Genomic DNA, 5,474 nt, shown 5'->3' on the forward strand with positions numbered 1-5,474 from the left:
GGGGGGGGGGGGGGGGGGGACGGAGAGGAGATGGGAAGGCAACTGACCTTGATACCTCCTGATTGAAAACCCACCTTTACTGGAGTCAATGGGAGAACTAAGGGTTCTTATGTCCATTTGACAGTACATAGGTAGAAGTTCACAAATAATTACATTCAAGGTTCTGGGAGAAATTCTGTGCCATGCTAAAATCACCCTTGAAACTTAATTTGAATATTTGATAAAACTACATGAGCATTTCCAATAGAATTCTATGAAAGTTTACATTTCCTCATTCTAGAAAAAGCAGATTTCTCATAAATTTGAGGTTCATAAAATATTCCAGTTTTTGTGTTAACGTTCAGTGTATGTTTCTTGCATGTGAGATTAGTAAGTGAGTAAATCATATGAACAAAAGCAGAACATTTTCAAGATGGGTACTACTTAGATGGGTCTTTAGTAGGTAAAGCCAATCTTGGAGAATTGTGTTCAGTCTTTGGTTTTATTGAAAAACTTTTATGCCTTGATGAGTGTCTTCCAGCCTCTGAGTTTTGCAAAGGTAGCCACTGCTTCTGTGTGTCTCATATTCCATGCCATCTCTCCCAGAACCTTTGGGTTCACAAACATAGAGGCAGTAGTAACTAGGTGTTACCTGGAGTAGAATGAAGGGGTAACAAAATGACAGTGGAAGAAGGGTCTAACTACTTTGCCCACAGCTGGCATAGGAGGCAGGACTGGGGGTCTGGCAATGGGAGCACAGAGTGTCCCCTTCCAGGTCAAGGTCTTTTAAGGTACCCTGCTCCCCATCAAGTCCCCTTCAAGCATAACACAGAAGTGACAGGAAGGAATATTCAGCAGTGCATTTGTGGTGGTCATTAAATAATCCCCTCAACAAGTTAATTCTTTTTGCCTTTCCTTTTCTCTGCTTTTGCTTTTTGAACTTTGTGGACTCTTTTTTGATGAGCTGCTTCTCTAGCTGCGAAGCATGTAAACACTTGCAACCAACCATGCTGTTTGGAATGGAGAAGACCCGGAGGCACAGAGGAAGCAAAGGATGGACCCCAAGCAGAGGAAGAGGGATATGCTGTTTGAAAAGCATGGGAGAGTGAGGCAGCATCTCTCCTAGGAAAGGGGAAGGGGGTCAGTTAGCTCTGCTGTTCTGTGAGCTGGCGGCATGGTCTCTGCTTCTCCCTGCAACTTTAGGGCTGCCTTTTCCCACCTCACTGAGGGAGGCAAGATGTCTGCTGATGCAAATCATTGTTGATACACAGGGAGGCAGAAAAAGGGAGATGGTGCCACTGTTGACAGGAAATTAGAGTGCTTGGCATTGCTTCTCAAGAGCTGCCACTGATCCCTAAAACAAGGATTGTGCAACAGCACTGTAAGCCAGATAATTTGGTCTACGCTCAGAGGCAGCCTGAGCCAGCTCTGATCACGCCCATCAACGACTGACAGTGATGCAAAGTGCTGCTGAGGGAATGTGGTGTCAAGTGACTGCAGATAGCATATTGGTGAGCACCATAACACAGCCAAAAAGAAACTAAAAATTCTTACTCAGGAATGGGGTTGGATCAGGCACTGTAAAAGAATCCTGGGTGCTAATACAGAACAAAAGAATACACTGAGCTAAGAGCCAAATGTTAACCCTTCCATGCACTGAACAGAGAACAGCTCTGGTGGAGACCAAAACAGGATCATGACTGTGCAGCTAAAGCATAATATAAGCAAAGGAAGTGAGGATGAGGTTATACTAGGAACTGCAAAAGTAGATTTAATTCTGGCATTTTGCTTCTTTGGGGAGATTGGTTTTGCAAGCTTAACGATGTTCTTTGAATGTAATTGTTCATAGTAGTGTTGTATGATAATAAAACATGGGATAGTGTGAAGTACTACCTTGTTAATGAGTATCTGCTTATAGCAAGTACTTAGCTCAGTGACCCATTTTCTCATTAATTTCCCAACAGGCTCAGCAACTACGCCCATACTAGTGTGATTTATTGTAGCTCTAGAGAAGTCTTACCGTGCAGGACCTTTTTCCAGGGCAATTTTGATAAGTGATTTTATTTTATACCATTAAATTAGTTTAACTCCCAGCATAGAAGGAACTCTTCATACCCTGTAGAACTAGTACTGTATTTTCGATAGTTTTATCTTCTGAATAAAAGACACACCAAACTGATACTACCTCACTTGTGTTTCAGTCTGTCGCTAGGTATGTATGTCCATACCTCAAGCTGTTCTGTATGCTGTAGGGTACATCACTAGGTATTGTGATGTTATGACAACAACATGTAACCATCATGACCCAGAATTCTAGTCCTATTTGAGTAACGGTTTGACCATGGCAGATTGGCCCATACATTTCTAGTGTTGGTTCATTTCATTCCAGAAAAAAACCTCAATCAAAACAGTTATATTTAATTTATTATCTGAATTTCAAACATTCTACAGTTTTCATTTTCTCTGTCTTTTGCTGCTCCACTAATAAAAGAAAGCTGCTGTTCTGTAGTTTACTTATTCAAAAAATTGGGAAGCAATGTATATTTGTCTAATTTCCCTCCGCCTCTTATTTTCTGCTTTGTGTTTTCCCCTGCTTTTCTCATCATGCTGGTCCCCGTGGTGAAACTGCTTGCAGTCAAATCACTGAACTTAGTGCTACAAGGATCATGAATCCCTCAGCGGATAAATACAAACTGTTGTTCTCACTTTTGTCTCTATTTCCCTATTTTATTATAAAACTGTATTTTCTTGTACAAGTTCAGCACAGGCTTGTATGCAGAGATTAGATCGAATCCAATTTGGTTTTGTAGCATTCTGCATACAACATTTGAATATCAAGGATTTGTTTGAATGCTAGCTGTTTAAATCTACTCAATATCTGTGCAGCATTTCAGAAAACCCCTGATCTATCTAAGGGCATGTGTAGGCCTACTACTGAATTATCATTTCTTCAGCTGCTGATTTTCAAGCAGGATGTAATTAACTCTTAAGAGGAAAACTATATAAGAGAACAAAAACCAAGGAATTCTAAAATTAACAGAAATACTTCTGACTTTTCACTTATATATTGTAATACTTCCTAGAAAATGTTTCCAGGGGGAATTGTCAAGAAGTAATCACCAAGGGGTCTACTAGGTGAAAAAATATAATGAATTTGGAATGTTAGGAACTCAATGACTGAAATTAACTTTCAAACATTTTATTAAAATTCCTTTAAAATTGACTTGAGTTATATTCTCCACTGCAGGTACAACCAGCTTTTTTACTGCCAAAAAAGGGGTAATCCTGCTATTATTAGAAATAACTTGTCATTCTTTAGTTCTGTGAGATGTGGGGAGCTCAACAGTGTTCTTAACTGTAGCTTAGGGTTATTAGGCCTTCCTTTCTAAGGAAAAATGAAGAATGGAAGGGAAAAGTTCAGAAATAATTGCTACTTTGAAAAGACAACAGATTGAGCTATTTAATACCACAAAAAAATCAGTTAATAGAGCCCAGTGGTAAATATTTCAAAATTTCTCAAGCTCTCACAAAATGATTGTATATCAAATTTGTCAGCAATAATGCAGCCTCCAAAATAGATATGTTAGCTTATAGAAACCACCTTAAAAGGATGTCCATGTGTATATCTGGTCCTACAGTTTGGTGAGCCAACTGATAATGACATTATTATCCCTTATATTTTTTTATCTGAAAAATAACACCACCTTGAAGGTAGGAAAATAGCTTTGAAATAGTTTGAAACACGAGTCAGGTTTTAGGAAAGTTGGGAACTGCTCTTGGCTCTGTGATTGACTGAGGCTTTGTTGCTTAAAGTCTTTGTTTCCCAATCTATAATAAAGGAAAATCAATATGTCCCTACCTCACAAGGGTGTTGAAAACCTAAATTCATTCATATGTGGCAACTGGTACAACATGATGGAAACTCAATATAAATTGTTACATATATTCTGTTACCCCCAGTGGAAGGCTTTGGCCCATGAAATTGCTGCTGTACAAGCAGAGCCGGACAAATTGCAATGGGGAAAGGAAAAAAAAAAAGCTTAATCTGAAAAGGTTTAGCCCCCAAAAGTGAGGCTAAGTCATGAGTGTTACAAAAACTATGACTAGAATTTAAAAAAAACCCCACAATTCTCCAAAGGAGATGGATGGTGTCCATAGGCATGGAGACAACTGAAAAGTAACATAAGTAAGAAAAAAAAAAAAAAAGTGACATTTATTTCTGGATAATTTACTCAGACTAATTTCATATTAATTGTTAAGAAAATATGAATGCTTAGCTGAGGATTATAGTCAGCCGACATGGGTAAGATACATCTGTGAAAGGAGTCCATATTGCAAGCTCATGTTTATAAAGCACCCTCCCCAAGAGCCTCCTTAGCTGGGTCTTTCCCCTGGGGAGAATCGCTGCAGTTTCCATTGTAACATAAAGGAAGATTTTTTGCCCCAATTCCAAGGAATTTTCTTCTTGGTTACATCTGCCAGGATTCTATGATCTTTCTGCAGATGCCCTCCTAACTTTGCTGCAGCACTTTCTCCTTTACATTGTTTATGCTTCTTATCCATGCTTTTTATGATAATGTGGAGAGTGGGGTTTGGAGGTTTGGGGTGGGGGATATTCTTGTCAGGGTTATGGGCTATCTGTTCAAAGAAGACAATGTTTATAAATATTATGTCTATAAATGTCTTTGGTGGGTTTTCAGAACCAATAAAACTGTCAGAAGACCTCAACCTCTTCCAACTATTGCCTGTCAACTTCTTGCAGCTGTTGTCCACTAGAGCCTTTGAATCTCATGTCTTTTTCTCTCACTTTGAGTCTGTCCTAAAGGTGGATCCATCCCCTTGTAATTTTCTCAATCTGCAACGTTTTGTTGTGGCTGTGCCTGTCAATGTCTTTTTAAGTTCTGTGCATCTTGAGATGGCCATTGATCATTTCATCAAACATTTTTGGGGAGGGGATACTTTGCAGGACCTGCAGAAGAAGGGTGGTTATCCATGTGCCAATGAGCTGCTCTATATCCCCGCTGAGGACACAGGTCCTTCAGCTGGGGGAGGCCAGATCCCTCAGTGCTGTCCTGATATGTTGACAGTGGGCATGGTGGTTGTCTGGTGGCCTTTGGTCTATGCAGACTCATGACCTAGGTTCAGGCTTGCCATGTCTATGCCCAGGCCAAGAGACCAATGCAGAGGCTGCAGAGTCTGTACCAACCCTTACCAACTCCTGATCAGCCATGGCAAATTATTTCTATGGATTTCACTGTGGATATGCCTATGTCCCAGGGACATGAAGCAGTGCTTGTGATGGTAGACATGCCTACTAAGGTGGCTATTTTTGTTCCACTAAAAAGGTTGCCCCTGGCCCCTCAGACCAGGTTCTTGTTTTTGCAGCATATATTTCATTGCCATGGGCTGCCATGGACTGCATGGGGACAGACCGAGGAACCCTGGGGTACCCTGCAGCATTTGATTGATTGGGCAGGGTATGCCCATGGTGGGAA

The sequence above is a fragment of the Egretta garzetta genome, unplaced genomic scaffold (genome assembly GCF_000687185.1).
Source record: "Egretta garzetta isolate BGI_Z169 unplaced genomic scaffold, ASM68718v1 scaffold68, whole genome shotgun sequence".
In the NCBI taxonomy this organism is placed as follows: Eukaryota; Metazoa; Chordata; class Aves; order Pelecaniformes; family Ardeidae; genus Egretta; species Egretta garzetta.